Source organism: Trichosurus vulpecula, chromosome 3 (assembly GCF_011100635.1).
Source record: "Trichosurus vulpecula isolate mTriVul1 chromosome 3, mTriVul1.pri, whole genome shotgun sequence".
In the NCBI taxonomy this organism is placed as follows: domain Eukaryota; kingdom Metazoa; phylum Chordata; class Mammalia; order Diprotodontia; family Phalangeridae; genus Trichosurus; species Trichosurus vulpecula.
Window position 1 is genome coordinate 147,629,280 of NC_050575.1, and position 20,528 is coordinate 147,649,807.

Genomic DNA, 20,528 nt, shown 5'->3' on the forward strand with positions numbered 1-20,528 from the left:
AGGCCATTTCATTAGCCCAGGTATGTGGTAATATGGTAATTGGGATGGGGGCAGTCAGAACAGAGAGGAAAGAAATGATGGAGATATGAAAGTGAAATCAACAGAACATGGAACATTCAGTGCTTCTTACTACCCAGTGATTTTGAAGTAGCCAGAATTTATTGCATTTATGAGTTTGCTCTTTATTTCAGCTCTCTTTCTCTAAAGTACCTTATTTTTCTGGAGGACTTTAAGACTGGAGCCTGGCCACAGCATTGAGGGGCTCCACTTCCTTCTGAATGTGGCCTTCATGGGGCCTCCTTGGTCTGAAGGCTCCATGAACTCTTGAGAGAGGGGAGGGCCCCCCACCCCCCTTTTGTTAAACCACCAGGGCTGCAGTATGCATCCTAAGAGGCAGCTCAGAGTTGATGTAGAGAGCATTAGCAGGAAGTTGTGGGTTCCAGACGTGACTCACTCTTAAGCAGCCCAGAGAAAGGGAGATTTCTGCATGTGTGGACCGAGTGATTTAGACCTTATTGAGAAAGGAGGCTTGGACTGAAGAAGGCCGAAGTCCTGTTGTTTCCTTGGGAGATAGCAGTTAGGTAGAGGAGGAAGGGGAAGAGTAGGAAGAGGATGAAAATGGGGTATAAAAGGTAAAGTCTGATTTTTTTTTATTTTTTTTCCCTAAAGGGAACCGGAAGTTTGAGTAATATGTCTGTTCAAAACAGGCCGAAGGAAGTCACAGAGACAGACTGGACTCGGTCTTACTAGGGGAGTACAACTGATGAAATTAAGTAGGTGAGGGTGAGTCAGAATTATTTCTCATAAAAGGTCATAACTAGTTTGGGTTTTTAACCTGAGTTTAATCTGCCGTAATAGGCAGTGAGGGATGGGGGTAAATACTGAGTGCTGGAAGAGGCCGACAGGCTTCTGTTTTGAAGCAGCAACTAAACCATTCCTTTTCTCCAGCCAGGTTGGGTGTGGGGTGGTACAAGTGGTCAGGTGGGCAGGGATAGTTCAGTACATGGCTGTTGCAGAGGCTGTATTGAAGCTGAGCTCAGGAGAACTGTCCAGTGCCGGCTTTGGCCCTAGTAAGTCACATGACCATAGGCAGGCCATCTCCCTCTCTCTCCACCCTCAGTGGACGACAAGATCTAGCTCTTAATCATTTTACAATTCTGAGACTTGCTAAAAGCTTAACTTTAGAACCTCTCTGCCTTCGAGGATCTTATCATCCTCCTCTGTGCCTCCTCCCCTTTACTTGCTCTCGCCTTGTATATACTCATAGGGCTGCTGTTTCTTTGACTCCCCTGGTTAGTTTTATTTCTGGAAATGTGGAAGGTTGGGTTTTAGAAAGAAAAACTGTCTCTTGGGATTTTCCTTATTTTTTATTTTATTTTCCCTGGAAAATAAATATTATTTTATTTTTACATGTTAAGATAGTTTTAAACATTCATTTTTGTAAAATTTTGAGTTCCAAATTTTTTTCCTCCCCCTCCCCAAGACAGCAAGCAATCTGATATAGGTTATACACGTACAATCATGTTAAACATATTTCCACATTAGTCATGTTGTGGAAGGAGAATCAGAACAAAAGGGAAAAACCAGAAAGAAAAACCAAAAAAAAAAAATCCCCAAACCAAAAAAAAGGTGAAAATAGTATGTTTCAATCTGCGTTCCAACTCCACTTCTTTCTCTGGATGTGGATGGCATTTTCTACCACGAGTCTTTTGGAATTGCCTTGGATCACTACATTGCTGAAAAGAGCTAAGTCTGTGATAGTTGATCATCACACAATGTTGCTGTTACTGTATACAGTGTTCTCCTGGTTCTGCTCACTTCACTCAGCATCAGTTCATGTAAGTCTTTCCAGGTTTTTCTGAAATCACCTGCTCATCATTTCTTACAACACAAACAGTATTCCATTATATTCGTATACCACAACTTGTTCAGCTATTCTCTAATTGATGGGTATCCCCTCAATTTCCTATTCTTTGCCATCACAAAAAGAGCTTCTACATAGATTTTTGTACATCTGGGTCCTTTTCTCCCTTTTTATGATCTCTTTGGGAAACAGATCTAAAAGTGGTATTGCTGGATTAAAGGATATGCATAGTTTTATAGCCCTTTGGGCAAAGTTCCAAATTGCTCTCCAGAATGGTTGGATCAGTTCACAACTCCACCAACAATGCATTAGTGTTCCAATTTTCCCACATCTTTTCCAACATTTATCATTTTCTTTTTTTTGTCATGTTAGCTAGTCTTATAGGTGTGATATGGTACCTCCGAGTTGTTTTAATTTGCATTTCTCTAATCAGTAGTGACTTACAGCATTTTTTCATATGATAGCTTTAATTTCTTCATCTGAAAACTGTACGTTTATATCTTTTGACCATTTATCAATTGGGGAATGACTTTATAAATTTGACTCAGTTCTCTATTTTTTTTAAATAAAGCCTTTATCAAAAGTGGGAGGGCTCTTAGAATATATAATGTCAAGATACCCTGGAAACCCCCTCCTTTTGCAGATGAGGAAAATTAGGGCCCAGAAAAGTAAAGGGACTAGCTTGGCATCACATAGTGAGTTAGGGGTAGAAGGGCTGGGATGAGGACCCAGACCTCCTGACTCATCTTTTCTAATGTTCTTTCTTTCTGCAGTCTGACAGTATTTCACTTGGGCAATAGGAATGTTTTGGCCCCGGGGGGGCAGAGAGGACAGGAAATTGTATATTCTTGAGATAGCCCCTGGGGGTGGGGCTTGTAGAGGAGATCTACACGAAGTTATTGTCTAAAGATGATTTTCCAGGTTTTAATGTTGATTTCTTTGTGCAAGTCTGAGGGTCTTGTGTAATTTTTTTTCTTGGAGCAGGCTGGTCTGTGGGGCTTAAGAAAAAGAAAAACCAAAATATGAAGACTTTGCTTCTATCTCTTTCTCTGTGTAGTCCTGGTCCAGGTTTTCTTCAAGCTCTTTATTTATATAGTTGCATGTTGTCTAGTCTGATAGATTTTGAGCTCCTTAAGGGCAGGGACTTTCTTTTGCCTTTTTTTTTTTTTGCAGGGGCAGGAAGTCAGGGCATTGGGGTTAAGTGACTTGCCCAAGGTCACACAGCTAGTAAGTGTGTCAAAGTGTCTGAGGCCGAATTTGAACTCAGGTTCTCCTGAATCCAGGGCTGGTGCTCTGCTCACTGCACCACCTAGCTGCCCCTTTTCTTTTGCTTTTTAAAATATCTCTAGTGCTTAGTGCAGTGCCTGGCAAAACAAGTGTTTATGATTGACTGACTTATGGAGTGAACTTGATCCCCACATACCTTGCCTCACCCCATCCCCCCATTCCCCTTTGTTCTTGTAAACTACACTGGAGGCCAAAATGAAATGCTCCCACCTTTATGCCTTCACTATAGTTGCTCTCATGGGGTGTATGGAATGTTCATGCAGGACTAGCACCTCTGGTGTGAGGGCCGCTCAGCCACCTTTGATGTCCACCTTTACTCAACTCTCACCTGCATCTCCAGCTCATTTTACAGATGAGGAAATTGAGGCAAACAGGTCGAAGTGATTTGCTCAGGGTCACACAGCTAAATAAAAAGTGTCTGAGGCCAGATTTCAACTCAGGAAAATGAGTGTTCCTGAGGTACTGTATCCACTGGGCCACCTAGCTGCCTCTTTTAAGTAATGGAGCTGGGATTTGAATGCAGATCATCCAACTTAGATAAAATCTGAGGCTCTTTTCATTATTGCATACTCAGCGGCCACATCCTGGTAAAACTGTCTCAGCAGACAAACTAAACTAGGCCCCAAACCTATGGGTGAGTTGGGGGAATGTCTACCCCAAGCCCCCGAGCATGTTAAAACTTCCCCCGGGGGAAGGAGTGGATGAGAACAATTCGTTCCAGTGGCCATTGAAGGCAGCTGGAGCAGGCACCGAGCAGAGCCTACGGCTTGGTCAGACATCGAAGATGCCAAGGTCATCCACCGCATCCTGCGTCATCGCCACTCATTCTGCCTTTTGTCCTGCCGCTGGACTTTGATGACTTTGTAAGAGGAACTCAGGCGGATGACTTTGTGCAACTTCGCCTCGCTTAAATCCAGTTCGTGAGCAAGCCAAGACATCATCCCGTGATGTCATTGGTCCTCTTCAGAAATGAAGGACAAACAACAACCATTTGGGATAATGATAACAGACGGGAATAATAGTTGTGATGAAAATGTTTCACAAGCTTTAAAATACTCTATAAAGGTGAATTTTAAAGTAATTTTTCTTGTTCAGTCATTTCAGATTCTTTGTGACCCCACTTAGGGTTTTCTTGGCAAAGACATTGAAGTGGTTTGTCATTTCCTTCTCCAGCTCATTTTACAGATGAGGAAACTGAGGCAAACAGGTTGAAATGACTTGCCCAGGGTCACACAGATAATAAGTGTCTGAGGCCAGATTTGAACTCAGGAAGATGAGCCTTCCTGAGGCACTCTATCCACTGGGACACCTAGCTGCCCCTTTCAAGTAACAGAGCTGGGATTCGAATGCAGATCAGCCACCTTGAAATCTGAGGCTCCTTTCATTACACCTTTGGTACCTTAGGAAGTATAGGTATGCTACAAAAATATAGTCTGATGTACTTTAGAGCTAGATAGAACTGCAGTTTGAATTAGCTAATGTCTTGGATTTTTCTAGGTCACAGCTTCCCTCTTTGGAGGGGCAGATAGATCTGAGAGATGACTAAGATCACTGAGAGCATAGCTCTGGCGGCTCACAAGGGAGCCGGGACCCCACCCCACCCTGTTCTGAGTTAGAGATCATCAAAACTTCCTAGTTGTTCATCTTCCCTTTGGAAATCCCCATGCTGCTAGGGTCCCTCCAGATAAAGGGTGACAGGGCTTGACCCTTCAAAGAAGAGAGCTCTGATGCCAGCATTTCAGGCATATGTGGAAGAAAGTGTTTTGAGAGGGCAAAGAAACTTTCAGGTATTCCTTTATTCTTAGCCTGCTCCAGCTAATCGTACTTGAAAGACGATGAGAATGGATTGCTTGGGCCCTTAGTTTTCTGTGAAAATATTGTTTAAAGAGTTTTAAAAAATGCATATGACAGTGGTCTGTTTTTGATGGGATATGTTGAAATTGTGGAATTTAAAGCTTGAAATACCCTTTGAGGTCATTCAGTAATGACCTCTCATTTTCCCCTTGTTTATTGAGGGGAAATTGGGCCCAGAGGAAGAAGGGCACCTTGTACACACTCCGACAGTGGTTAGCTGTAGAGCTGGGATTAGAACCCTGGTCTTCTGACTCCCCACTTGGGGGCTTTCTGCAACACGAGGAGGTCTCAGAAAGTGAAGCAGACAATGAATCCTTGAGCCTTCATGAGGTCATGTTGCTGGGCTTCCTGCCTTCAGACAGATGATGACTGTATGGAAAACCATCCGAGCCAAGTGGTTTAAAAGGATCCTCAGGGAGATAGATTCCACAACCTAGTTTGACAGTTTGCTCTCAGTTTAATTCTTGAGCTCACCAGGAAGTTCTTCTCTGAGATCTTCTGGTCTCATACAGAACTCCCCGGGGGAAGCTCCCTTTCCTTAAATGCATGGGTGTGTAGCTGTTGTGTTGTTCTTCCTCATCCTAGACTGGTACAGGCCTGCTTGGGTGGTGGGGTAGGGGTGGGCCTGGAGGGGGTGTGCGGGGTTGTTGTTGCTATGTTTTGGGAAAGGCCTGGAGACTGTGGGTTTGGCAGGGGAGCAGTGAGAGATGGCGTGACCTTAGTAGCTACAGCTGCTGCTGGGCTGAGCAGAGATGGCAGCCCCTCTCAGGACCTAGTTTGTATCAAGTGAAGTTTAGTCTCTTCAACTTGGCAGGTAGCAAAAACCGCTGGGCAGCATTATGGCAGCTAGATGGAGCTTTAGACCTGGAGTTGGCATGCTGTTGTTCAGTTGTTTCAGTTGTGTCCTACTTGGGGTTTTCTTGGCAAAGACACTGGAGTGGTTTGACATTTCCTTCTCCAGCTCATTTTGCAAATGAGGAAACTGAGACAAACAGGGTGAAGTGAGTTGCCCAGGGTCACACAGCTAGCACGTGTCTGAGGCTACATTTGAACTCGGGTCCTCCTGACTCCAGGCCCAGCACTCTATCCATTTCACCACCTAGCTGCCCTAGTCAGGAAGACTTGAGTTCAAATCCAGCCTCAGACATTCACTGGCTCTGACCCCTGGACTGATTACTCAACCTTTCTAAGCTGCAGTTTTCTCATCTGTAAAATGTGGATTATAACAGCACCCACTTCACAGGATTGTTGTGAGGATCAAATGAGATAGTAATTGTAAAATGCTTTGCAAACTCTTTTACATTATATAAATACTAATTAACATCATCATCATCATCTTCAGAGATGGAAAAATGCTTCCCTATTGACTCTAGCTTAAAATGCAAACTCCCCTTTTTTTCAGAGCGGGGAGGGCAGGACAATTGAGGTTAAGTAACTTGCCCAAGGTCAGTAAGTGTGTCAAGTGTCTGAGGTCGAATTTGAACTTGAGTCTTCTTACTCCAGGGCTGCCACTCTACTCACTGGGCTACCTAGCTGCCCCTGTAAACTCCTTTGACATTTAAAGCACTTGACCATCACAGTCTGTGTTTCCAGCCTTACTGCGCATTCTTCTCCTGTACTCTTCCAACTGAACTTGGCTTCTTCTCCTTCCCCAAACGTGCCTTTGTGCAGACTGTCCCCTGCCCCACCATTGCCTTGAATAGATTCTCTCCTCACATCCACCTCATAGAATCCCTGGCTAGCTTTCCTCAAGGCTCAGCTCATGGGCTACCTTCTACTTACAGCCTGTTCTCATCCTCACTCCCCCAAGTATCTATTGCCCTGAACCATAGAAAATATTTTTAATTTACTTTGTATATTTTTTGTATTTACCCATCTATCCGTGTTGCTGCCCCTAATGGAAAATAAGCTTCTTATGGATGAGGACGGTTTGATTATTTTCTCTGTGTTCATAGACATAAAATGCTTAACAGAACCCTGTCTGGTGCATAGCTGATGCCTAGTGAAAGCTCATTGGATAAATGAGTGAATGCATGAAAGCAAGCTAGCTGTCTGCCTGTTTATCTGTAATTTTCATTGTACAGCACCTTTTGGTTCACAGATCCTTTTCACACATACTTCATACGTATGAAATCATCCCACTTGATTCAACACTCACAATGAATAGCAGGTGATTCTTGATATCGTCCCAGTTTTACACATGAGGGACCTAAAGCTCAGACATTAAGTAGTGACTTGCCCAAGGTCACATAGTGAGTGGATTGGTCAGGATTTGGACTTGGGCCTTCTGTTAGGATGGCATCATGTTGAAGTGGAAAGAATGATGGATTTGGGGTCACAGAACCTGGAGTCCATGCCACTTACCTGCGTGACGTTGGGAACAACACTTGACTTATCAGGGTCTCATTTCCATGTCTGCACAATGAGGTACTTCAACAAGATGACCTCTACGTTCCCTTCTAGCCCAGACCTGTCATCCTATGACAATTGATTTCTAAGTGCAGTGTTCTTTCCATTTTACTGGCTCTCTATGCATTCTCGTACGCATCTCTTCATTTTGCTCTCTAGTCACACATGCTTTGCTTTGGAGGCAGCATCCTGCTGGACTCATCATGGCCATGCTGTATTTTGGAACCAAGTTTCTTCATAGTGCTGTTTCCAGACTGTCCACACCTTACCTTGCAAGGGTCCAGCATCCCAGAATCCTAGAATGTCAGAGCTGTAAGGGTCCTTAGAGCGTAGAACGTACAGTGGCACAGCTGGGAGGAACCTTAGCCCATATGCTTGTCTATTCTTGGCAGTGGATCTTTCTAAAAATTGTATTTATGTGTTTTTGGTTTTTGTATTACATACATTTCCACATCACCCTCCACTCCATGAGAGGTCTCTTGTAACAAAGTAAATTAATTAAGAAAAACTAATAATACAGTGACCTTATCTGAAAGTACATGCAGCATTCCACATCTGTTGGCACCCCCAACTTCTTTAAAAAACATAATTAACAAAAATCCATATTTCCTCCCTCCTATCAATCACCACACTGAAAAAAGAAAAGGAAAAACACAGTTTTTTTGTAACAAATATATGAAGTCAAACAAAACAAATTCCCTCATTCATTGTGTGTACATGTACACAACGTCTCATTCTGTTCCTTCTCTGACAGGAGGGAGATAGCATATACTGTTTCATCATCAATTTTTTGGAAATATGGATAGTTATTGTATTGATCATAATTCTTACAGCTTTCAAAGCAGTTTGTCTTTGCAGTGTTGCTCTTGTATAAATTGTTCTGGTTCTGTTCATTCCATTTGTCAAGTTTATAAAAGGTTTCAAATTTCTGGTTTTTATAATATTGACATTAATAATGTAAATTGTTCTTCTGTTTCTGCTTATTTCACTCTGCATCAGTTCATAATAAATCTTTCCATGGGACTTTGCAATCATGTTTCTTCATGTCTTAGAGGACAAATTTCAAATTCATATGTCACAACTTATTCAATCTTTCCTCAATTGATGGGTGTCACCTTAGTTTCTAGTTTTTGCCACCACAAAGAGAGCTGCTATAAATATTTTAACATATATAGGACCTTTTCCTGTTTCTTTGATCACTTTTGGGTATAAGCCTAGTAGTGTAAGCTGTGTCAAAGGGTACATACTGTTTAGTAACATGTATGATTCTAAATTGCTTTCCAAAATGATTGCACCTATTGGTAGGTTCACCAATACTACATACATCATTGTGTCTTTTTTACCACATCCCTTCCAACATTTATCATTTTATTTCAGTTTTGTTCATTTTTGCCAATCTGATGAGTGTGAGGTAGAATCTCAGAATTGTTTATTTTACACTTCCCCAATTAATAGTGATTGAAGCATTTTAAAAAATATCTTGGCAATAAGACCTTTGTTAGAAAAGCTTCTTGTAAAGACTTTTTTCCCAGTTGTGTCTCTTTTCATCTTAGCTTTATTGGATTTTTTGCAAAAACTTTTAAATGTTATGTAATAAAAATTATCCATTTTATCTTCTGCAATCTTCTCTATCCCTTGCTGTGTCGTAAACTTTTCTCCTATCCAGAGATCTCATAGGCATCCCCTCCATATTTCTCTGATCTGTTTATGATGTGACATTTTATTGTCTAGCTAGGTCTTGGTATAAAATGTGAGGTTTGGTCTAAATATAATTTCTCCCATAATGCTGTTCAGTTTTCCCAGAAGTTTTTGTCATATAATAAGTCCTTATGCCAGTAGTTTAGATCTTTGTGTTTATCAAATACTAGGATATCAGATACATTTGCTTCTGTATCTTGTGTAGGTAATCTCTTCCAATGTTTGATTTCTCTGTATTTTACCAAATTGTTTTGAAAATTGTTGCTTTATAGTATACTTTGAGATTTGAGATTTTGTATAGTCTACTTTGAGATTGATAGGTCCCCTTTGTCCCTACTTCTTTTCATTTATTTCCCTTGATGTTCTTTTTTGCCACCCTATGAAATTTATTATTATTTTCTCTAGATCTATAAAGTAACCCTTTGGTAATTTGGTAAATTAATTTAGGTAGTATTGGCCATTTTTAATATATTGACTTGTCCAACCCATGAGCAGTTAATGCTTTTTTTTTCCAATTAAAGGTCTTTATTTCTATAAATAGTGATTTGTAGTCATATTTATATAGTTTTTATCTTGGTAGGTGGATTCCCAAGTATTTTATACATTCCAAGGTAATTTTAAGTGACTCTATCTCTTCCTGCTGGGTTTTATTGGTATTATATAGAAATGCTGATAATTTTTGTTTATTTTGTATACTTCAAATTTGCTGAAGTCATTAACTGTTTTAATTATTTTTTTCATTGATTCTTTAGGAATCTTTAAGATTCTCTAGTGATCTTGTAGGTTAAATGGGATGTCAGATGTGGAAGTAGGAGAAGAGTATAGCTCATACCAGTTCTGGAGGCCAAACTGCCAAAGTTGTTTGGAGCACTGTGGGTCAGATTTCTATGACCTTACCTCTTATTATTTGCCTCCCTCCCCTCCCTTCACCTGGAAAATAAGTTTAGAATGGAGTGTATGTGTAAGAGTGAAAGGTGAAAGACAGACAGGCAGAGATACACACACACACACACATCGATCCCCAGAGACAGCCACTGAGTCAGTTAGTCAACAAGTATTTATTAAGCTAAGTTTTACTTTTTCCAGGCATGGTGCTAAGTGCTGGCAATACAAATAGGTAAAAAGAAAGAGAATTTCTGCCCTCAAGGAACTTACATATTAATGGAGGAAGGTGAGGAGATACCTAAGTGAGGGCAAGGTGGAAAAATCTGGAGAGTCAGGAGTGTAGCCCAGTGAGAAGTGAGCTGTGGCTGGCTTTAGAACTTACTATCAGTGACAGCAGGGAGTGTCTTCAAGGAGTGTAAGCATCTGTAGGGTGAGAAGGCCATTGGTGAGTTGAGAGGAGATGGGCAAGGTGATAAAGTCTGAAGGGTAACCGGGCTGAAAAGAAGAGAGGCCTCTCCCTTCCTCATAGAGAGAGACTGCTGAGAGGCAGAGCTAGATGCAAAGCCACTTAGAGAAACTGGGACAGAGAGAGAACAGAGACCCTCACAGAAAGACAGAGACTCAGAGACAGAAAGAGAGATACAGAATAACAGAGACATAGACACAGACATAGTCAGGCATATAGAGACATATGGGTCAGGAAAAGTTGAACCAGGACAGATGAAAATGTCAGCCTCCTTTTAAGGCAGGAAAGAGATCTGGGGTTGATTTGGAGGAGAGGAAGGGGGAGTAGAGTTAGTAGAATGCCATTACATTAATCTAGGAACAGTTGAGAACTCTCTTTTCTTCATGTGACAACACTTTGTCTAGATACAGAGGGATGATGCTGTTTGCACCACTTGTTTCACAGTGTGGTTGTTTGAGAAAACAACCTTTATAAGCCTTAAAGCACTGTAATAAATGTGAATAGTTGATGATTGTGGTGGGCGGGGGGGGGGGTGGGGGGTGGGGGGTGGATGGGAGTCGTGTGTGTGTGTGTGTGTGTGTGTGTGTGTGTGTGTGTGTGTGTGTGTCTGTGGTTCTCCCCAAGGCTGTAATGGGGCCTTATTGACTTTAGGGAAAGCATCTCGCTCTGCTCAAGGGACAGTTAAAATGTCATGAACTGAGGGCAGCCAGTTTCTTTTGAAGATGGGTTGGAAGGAACTAGAGATGTTACACCTGGAGAAAAGAACGTTTTGGGAAGGATGTGATAGTTGACTTGAAGTACCCAGAGGGCTATCACTTGAAGGATTAGACTTCCTGTTTGGCTTCAGAGGGCAGAAGTCGGAACAAAGAATGGAAATTGGTGGAGGACAATTTAGGCTGGATGTTAGGTGTTCAAAAGTGGAATGGATGCCAGGAAAGGTAGGTCAGTCAATCAACAAGCATTTATTAAGTGTCTACTGATGAAGTGCTAATGATGGATCCCTGAAAGGAAAAGACCATGTCTTTGGGATCTGGACCCTAAAACCCCTGAACCCAGATCTCTGGCATCTGCCTGATGCACCCACCTATCCCAGTCAATAATCCTTTTAACTGCTGTGACTCTCTGGCCACTTAAGTCCTCCATCTTCTGCACCTGGCCCCACCCCAGGCTACTTGCCACTCCTTAATCCCATTCAGATCTTCCCACAGTCTTTCTCTGTATAAAAATATCAGTCCCATTCTCATCAAACACACAAACGCACTAGGAGTTTGTTCCTCCTCTATTGGCAACACAATAAACCTTGTTTCTGACTGAAAGAAGGTTTGATTAGTTGAATTCTTTCGAGGCAGAACCTCACTCTGTACCCTTGGATTTCAGGGTTCCTAGCACACCTAGACCACAACACCTACGATGTTCCAGCCATGATGCTAAGTGCTGGGGACACAAAACCAGCCTGTCCTCAAGGTTTTACACTCTTATTCAGGAGACAACATGTGAATAACTAGGTTAAGCCTCTTTTCAGCCCTTTAAACAAAGGTTGGAGAACTCCTTGTTGAGTATCTGATAGTAGAGCATTCTTTCTTGTGTGGGTTGGATCATTGGATGGCCAATGAGGTCACTTCTAGCTTTCAAATTCTGTGATTTTTGTGGTCAGTAATAAGCCCCTATCAGGGTGGGTGGGATGGTGAGCAGGGTTAATACCTAAATGATCAGAGATCAGCTGTTGAGACGATAATCCACTTGTTTGGAAGTGAATCCTACCTTGGTGGGGGGGGGTTGGTACTGAACTTTTCTGTCCATAAGAGAGGGACTCCTTCTGACCTCTGGACTAGTTCTTTTCTGAAACGTTGTGTTCTATACCTATTGCATGACCTTGGATAAGCTATTCTTTCAATGCTTTACTCAGGTACTATTTCCTTCATAAAACTTTCTTTGATTCTCCTGGTTTTGGTGGTCTCTCCCTTTTCAGATTTCCTCGTATTTGCTTATCTGTTTACATTCGGTGCTCTTTTTTCCCCACAAAAGAATACAAATTCTTTATAGGCAGGAACTGTTTCCTTTTTAGGTCTTTGTATCCCCAGTACCTAATGTCCTAGCAAAGATTTAATAAATATTGACTGAAGTTCTTCCTCTGGAGAAAATTGTGGATGGATGAGAGTGTATCTAAGATCTCTTAACAATCTCTTAACAATCTGCCTTCTTTGATTTTAACCACCAACTTGACTCTGAGGACACTGTGGGTGAAAATGGCTTTGGGATGATTTGGGGGTTGTCCCAGCAGTGACCTGGACAGTGTCAGGAGCACAAAGTTATTTTAGCCTGGCTAAGCATCTAACTGATTGTATGTGTGTGTGTGTGTGTGTGTGTGTGTGTGTTTATCTCCATCCATCTTTCAGTTTCTTTAGCCTCCTACACCTGGGTGTTAGTGAGGATAGGCTGGGCTGGTTTTAGAGTATAGCTTTGAAGTTTTGGGACTGCCCCAGGGGGTGCTTTAATATGGGAAGCCTCTTTTTGAAGCACCCAGACTTCGTGGAGCCAGAGTTCTTGCCTCAGAATCACTCTTTTTTTGTCCTGGGATGAGTGATAAGTAGAGGGGAGGTTTAGCTCTTTCTGGAGGAGAGGGGAGAGAGGTTTGAAATGTGGTATTCTTAGGTCTGAACTCTTTGTTAGACATTGAAGGGTTAACATCTAAATTTGGGACCTTGGATCCCTCTCCTTTTCTGTCTCCTCTCCTCTTCTGTCTCCTCTCCTCTTTCCTGTCAAAAGGAAGGGTTACGAGTGGGTTGTTGGGATGGTAAAGGGGGTGAAGAAGGGTCTTATGAGGTCAGGCTCACACAGAGCTTCCAGGGCATGTACCCAGTCCTCAGGGTTGACCCTGATTCCTCATAAGGAGAGAGCTGTGATGCTCTGAACCATTTATCATTCTTTCTTTATGGCTTGGTTTTTGGGGATGGGTGCTCTTCCCTGGCCTTCAAGTTATTTTCCCCTTTAATGCCCAGAAAACTGGAGGCTGCCCTGGGACTTGGCAGAATGTAATTTCTGCCTTGTGTTTGTCTAGGCTCAATCTTGGCATCGTCATCTTGGTCCAGACTGCCACCTGAAAACCAGTCCAGAGGTAATCCAGAGAAAGAGTGAGTCCTGAATTCTGTCTCTGACACTTACGAGAGGGTTCAAGTCACTTAACCTTTCTGAGTCTGTTTCCGTATCATTGATAATTCTTGTACTACTCCCTGTCCACTCCCAGAAAAAGCACTTTTTTTTTCTTTAGCCAACAAGCATTTATTTCTCCCTCCCCTCCGTCAACTTTCCTATTAGGAAAAAAAAAGAAAGAAAAAAAGAAAGAAAAACAAAACCACTGTAACAAATATGCACAGTCAAGCAAAACAAAATCTCAGTTGGCAACGTCCAAAAATATTTGTCTCATTCTGTATCTTGAATCCATCGTCTCTCTGTCAGGAAGCGATTCCCATGGAATGCTGATTTGTCATGGCATCGATCAGAGTTCTTTCAAAGCTTCTATTTACAATATCATTGTTATGGTATAGACTATTATCTTGGTGTTCTACTCGGCCTCACTCTTCATCAGTTCATGAAAACTTTGTTTCTCTGAAATCATCCCCTTCATTTCTGACAATGCAACAATGTAGTGTCACATTGCATTCATATTTGTTTGGCCGTTCTCCAATTGATGAGCACCCCTGTCATTGACAATTCTTTGACGCTACTGCTGGAGTTGCTATGGTTGGGATATAGGCATACCAGTAGTATCTGAGCAGCTCAGTGCCAAGAACACTGGCCCTGGAGTCAGGAAGACTCATCTTTATGAGTTCAAATCTGGCCTCAGATGCTGTGTGACCCTGGGTAAGTCACTTAACCCTGTTTGCCTCAGTTTCCTCATCTATAAAATGAGCTGAAGAAGGAAATGGTGAACATTCCAGTATCTTTGTTAAGAGAACCCCAAATGGGGCCATGGAGAGTCAGACATGACTGAACAACAACAGTAGTAGTATCTTGGTCTGACCAATTCTTTTTGTGGGCCCCCTTGAGACTAGTTTGACTAATTCTACTTGAGGAAGGGAAAATGCAGTAAGGTGGGATGGAGTAAGCAGGTCTCAGAATCTGCCACCCTAGTGTCCTTTTTGAAGAAGAGCTAAGGGATACACAGTGTATTCTAATGGGCAGTCTTTTGACGGTGAAGGGAGTAATTTGTTTTATGATCAGAAATCTTTCTTTTAAAATCTCAAGAGTAAGTTTATAAGGTCATAGACTTAGGGCTGGTAGGGATCTTAGAAATCATTATTCCTCATTTTACAGAAGAGGACACTGAGTCCCAGAAGAGTCAAGCATACTTGTCCAAGGTCACAGAGATAACAAGTGGAAGAACTAACATTTGAACCTAGGTGTTCTGGATTCCTAAATCCAGTTTTTGTACTACTATTTTGTACTACACCCGGACCCTGTTTTAAGCAAACCCAACGCATGAACATACAAATTTATACAAAGTACCATTTAGGGGTGATTGATATTTTGTGTTACATAAGGATTCATCTGATAAGATTTAAGCTGGAAGAGACCTTAGGAAGCATCAGCCACCTGTTATCTTAAAGATGAGGGTACTGGGGGCCTAGAGAAATAAAAGGCACTTGCCCAAGATGATACAGGGAGTCCACAGTAGAGGTGGGATTCAAATCCAGTTTATTCAGCTCCAACTCTTCCTACCATGCCATACCTTGTCACAGAATTTCATTTTATACATTGTTCTCCGGGAACATGAGAAAAAATGAAATGACAAAAAAAATTGAAAAGACAAGATGTCAGGCAACCTGGTTTCTAGGCCTGGAGTCTGCTGGCATCCTTTGGTGTGACCTCAGGCAAGGAAACTGTGCCTCAGTTTCCTGTCAAGTAAATACAATAACCCATGTCCTTTTTATTTCACAGGGATACTGTGAAGATCAGATGATATAGGAAACTACACTGGGAAATGAAAATGCTAAGGGGAGAGGTTAATGAAACTTTTTTGGCCTCCCTCTCTCCTTCCCTGTAGTCTCCACTGGCAAAAACGTTCAGTCTTGTGTTTTTGCCAGGGTATATGGGCATACAAGGAGATTAGTTCCGTAGTCTCAATTCTGGAAGACCTGGAGAGGTAATTATAGAGACGGGTCAATTGATGATTCATGGTCGAAAAGGACTTTTTTTAACTTTATGGATTTTTAACTTTATAGATGAGGAGACGGACCCAGAAGGCTCAAGGGACTTCCCCCAGGTGACCCAGGTAGAAAATAGCAAAGCCAGGAATTTGAACCCATGAAGACTGGACCCTTAGCAGTGGACTTCGCGTTAGCAGCCCCGGGGCCTCCTCACTGCTTCAACAGAAATAGAAGCCTGTGGTTTTTGCTGCCATCAGAACTGGGGTTGGGGCCACTTCCGCATGTGAAAAGGGTTTCTCTGGGTTGCTGTTGCCGATTTCTTCTGAATTTCCTTTGTTGGTTTCTCCCCCGGTGCTTTTTTATTGCTTAGTCCAGATAAAACTGGGCACAGGCATGGCCACAGGCACATTGCCTGCACAGCTTTCACCCATGGCTTCGCTTTAGGGCCAAGCAAAAGTAAATGTAATCACTCTGCTACTCAGAAAGTCCTTCGTATGCCCGGAGGCAGCTATCACCTTCTCTTTCAGTATTGTCTCCTCTAGCACCCTTGATTCTCTTGTCCCATCTCTCTAGTCCCCGATCATCCTGGCTGCCTTCCTTTTATCAGTGTTCTTCCTAAAATGTGTCCTGCAGAACTGAACACAGTCCACAAAGGTGTTTGACTAGGGCAGATCAGACGGGACTGTCCACCTCCCTAGTCCTGCATGCTATGCTGCTCTTGATGTATGTAGCACAAGATTTCATCAGGTTTGGGGGCATTCTCATTACGTTATTAATTCATTGTGAGCTTCCACTTTACTAGTGAGCTAATAGCTAACATTTACATAGCATTTACCATGTGCCAAGTACTGTGCTAAGTTGCTTTACAATTGTCATCTCATTTCATCTTCACAACAACCCTGGGTGGTAATTGGTATTATTATCATCCTCATTTTACAGAAGAGGATACCGAGGCAAATGGAGGTCAAGTGACTTGCCCAGGGTCATGCAGCTAATAAGTGTCTGAGGCTGGATTGGAACTCAGGTCTTTCTGACTACAGGCCCAGCACTCTATCTACTGTGCTACCTAGCTGCCTCTGAAGATACAAGGCTTTCTAGCTTTGTGTCCCCTATCTTGTCCCTGGGAAGTTGATTCTTGATCTCAGTTTTAAGACTTTACATTTGTCCCCATTAAGCAGTAGAAACTGTCTTTTAAAATATTTTTGTCTGTCTCCTATAACCTAGCATACTATTTTATGTATAGTAGGTGTCTAACCAATGTTTGCTGACTCAGCTGGCATGTTTCTGGTCATCAACGTCTTAAAACAGCTATGCTGACTCGGTACATTGTAAATTCATGTCACCAAACTTTGACTTGGGCCCTCACTGCAGCATGGCAATTCTTTTATTCCTCCATACTTTGTTTCCTCTCTCACTCTCCATAGGAGTTATTAAAAAATCTCTTCCCTCCACAAACATTCCATGACCTCACTCCCTCTCAGCTGAGGATCTTGTCTGTTTACTAAAAATATTGAGTCTATTTAACCTAAGCTGTCTCTTCTTAAAATTCCTTATCATCATTGCTCACTCTCTCATCCTGTCTCCCAGTTGCTGACAGTGAGGTTCTTTTTTTTTTTTTAAATTAACGAGCATTTATTTGCTTACCCTCTTACTTCCCCTCCTTTATCCACTGAAAAAGAAAAATGAAACCTTTGTAACAAATATGCATAGTAAAGCAAAACAAATTCTCAAATTGACCATGTCCAAAAATGTGTATCTTATTCTGTGTATTTAGTCCATTGCCTCTGTCAGAAAGATGGGTAACATTCTTCATCTTTGGTTCTCAGTAGCTCTTCTTGTCAAGGCCAACCCCTGCACATGTGGACCTGATCTCATCCTCTTTTGTCTTCATATTGCAGCTTTAGTCATCCACCTTCTATGTCTTACCATCTTCTATGTACTGGTCCCTTCTCTATTGCCTTTACTCTGACCCAAGTCTTCCCTGTCCTTAACTTTGACTATTCCCTACCATTCCCTCAGGCTATATCTTACTCCAACCCTATATCTCTCTTCCTTTTCTTAGCCAGACTCTTGAAAAAGCTGTCTTTATTAATCTTTTCTCACTCATTCCTGATCCTTTTGCAGTCTGGCTTTTGACTCCATCATTCCACTGAAACTGCTTTTCTCTAAGTTCTCTTAAATGCCAGATCATTTGGCAATGGTAATTTGTCAATTCTTGTCCTTTTTAAAAAATGTGAACATTTTAATATTTTAATTCCAGTACTTCTTGAGCTATCTACTGCATTTGATATTGCTACCCACCCGTTATTTCTGAATTCCCTTTCTAATCTGGGTTTTCATGACACTATTCTCTCCTGGTTCTTCATTTCCTGTCTGCATGCTCCTCCATCATCCTTATCCCATCCCCTGGCTGTGGGTTTTCCCCAGGGTTCTGTACTAAGTCCTCTTCCCTTCTTTCTCTACACTCTCTCTTAGAAAACTCCACAGTTCCTAAGGGTTGAATTACAATCTCTGTGCAGATGACTCAGATCTATACACCCAGACTTACTTTGTCTCTTTGCAGTTGCCTATTGGTAATTTCAAATTAGTGTTCTAGAGTCATCTCAAACTCCGCGTGTCCAAAATAGACTCATTATTTTTCTTAACAACCCAGCCCTTTCCCAAACTTCCTTATTTTTGTGAAAGCCACCATGGTCCTTCCAGTCTCCTGGAGATGGTAACCTTGATGTCATCCTGGATATCTCCCTCACTCCATATCTCCTAGTCAGTTGTTAAATATCGCCATTTCTTCCTTCACAACATCTCTCATACCCAGCCCTTTCTCTTTCTGCTCACACAGCTGACATGTTAGTTTAGGTCCTCATTACCTCTCACTTAGATTGTTGCGATGGCATCTGATTGGTCTCAAGTCTCTCCCGGCTCCAGTTTATCCTTCAGACTACTGCAAAAGTGATTTTTCTTCAGTTCAGATATAACCATGTCCTTCCTCTGATCAATCAACTCCAGTAACTCCCTATTGCCTCTGGAGTAAAATATAAACTGCTCTGTTTAGCATTTAAAGCCCATCATATCCTGTCCCCAGTTTTTCTTTCCATCCTCTTTGGACACTTCTTGCACACTGCAGTCTAGCCAAGCTGGTTTTGTCTCTGTTCCTCACACATAGCACTATCTTTGTGTCCTTGCGTGGGCCAGCCTCCCTGCCTGGAATGCACTCCTGTAGCTCTGCCTCATATAGTCCCTCCTTTTCTTTTTTTTTTTTTAAGATGCCATTCTTTTTTTTTCCTTAATAGTATTTTATTTTTTCCAATTATATGTAAAGATAATTTTCAACATTCACTTTTATAAGGTTTTGAGTCCCAAATATTTTCTCTCTCCCTTCCTGTCCCCTTCCCCAAAATGACTTGCAAACTGATATTGGCTATACATGTACAATCATATTAAGCATATTTCCACGAGTCATTTTGTGAAAGAAAAATCAGAACAAAAGGAAAAAACCACAAGAAAGAAAAAAAAACCTGAAAATAGTGTGCTTTGATCTGCATTCAGACTCCATAATTTTTTCTCTGGATGTGGATAGCATATTCCATAAGATGCCATCGTTAAAAAAAAAAGCAATTTATGTGATAGCTATTATGTATTTAAAAGGAATAGCAAGTTATACATAATGGATTTGCAGTTTCATGTATGATTATCTTTTTTATAAACTTATGGAAATGCTTGTTTTATTTCATAAATTAAAAATGAAATAAATAAAATTAAAAAAATAATTACCTATTAAAGTTGTTAGCTTTGCAAAAAATAAAAATAGAAGATGCAACTCAGATGCCATTTTCTATATGAAACATTTCCTGAGCTCTGCAACTGCTCATGCCCTCACTTCTTAATTATTTGGTATTTAACTACTTAGCATTTATTCTGTAATGCATTCTTGTGGATATACTTAGATATACTCTTATTTCCTCCATTAGAATAAAAGATCCTTTAGAGGAGAAATTATTTTGTTCTTTATATCTGTCTCTTTGGTGTCTAACACATAGATGGAACTTAATGAATATTGGTGAATTGATATTATTGAGGTAAGGGATAGGGGAGAAGGAGGAATTGGAGAAGGTTGGAGAAAGAAGCTCTAGGGAAGCTCTGTCAAATTAATTGAATTCAGTAAGCATTTATTGTGCATAAAATACTGGGCTGTTTCTTAGGGGAACATAATGTTTAAATAAGGCATAATCCCTGGACTCTGAGAGCTAATCTAGGGAGGGGTGGGAATGACATGGAGAGCCATAATACACAATATTTTATGATAAATGCTATTAGAAAGATGCGGAGATAATTATGTATTATGTGGAGATAAGTAGGGAGGGAGGGCTTCTTGGAGTAGAGTGGCATGTGATTTGGGCTTTATATTGTGAGCAGTGATTCATCAGGTTTAAAGGGATAGGGAGGATGTTCTAGGCCAGGGGTGGGGAACCTGCGGCCCCAAGGCCACATGTGGCCCTTTTGACAGAATCCAAACTTCACGGAACAAATCGTCACCCCTGTTCTAGGCATTAGAGGCAGTTTGGATGTGGTGAAGGGAAGTCAAACTGGAGGTGATGAAAATCTTGTATTCTCTTCAAGGTCTACCCAACTGGAGTTATATCTTCTGTATGTAGCCTTCCCACTCCACAGAGAAGTTGTCTTCCTTGAAACTTGCTGCTTTGACCACTCTTTGGACAGTCACATAATAACCTGCATCAAAAACTCTTTTGGCCTTTTGGCAGAGATTAAGTATAATCTTGTATCTCTTGCATTGTCTTGTCTTGTTATTTCAAAGAGTCTTGGAACCTCAGAGCTACAACGGACTATGTAGGCTCATCTGGTCCAATAACTTTACTAAAATTGTTTTTTCCCCAGTTAATTAGCATTTATTTTCTCTTAC

At 41.5% G+C, this 20,528-nt stretch overlaps 1 protein-coding gene across 1 annotated transcript in view; it reads left to right on the top strand.

Annotated features, from left to right (window-relative positions):
* Positions 1 to 561: 561 nt before the first annotated feature.
* The window catches only part of ADCY7 (adenylate cyclase 7), a 93,836-nt gene continuing 73,869 nt past the window's right edge, over positions 562 to 20,528 (top strand). The window contains exon 1 of the mRNA XM_036752594.1: positions 562 to 632. The gene's annotated coding sequence lies outside the window, so the exon portion shown is untranslated. The remainder of the gene's footprint in view (positions 633 to 20,528) is intronic.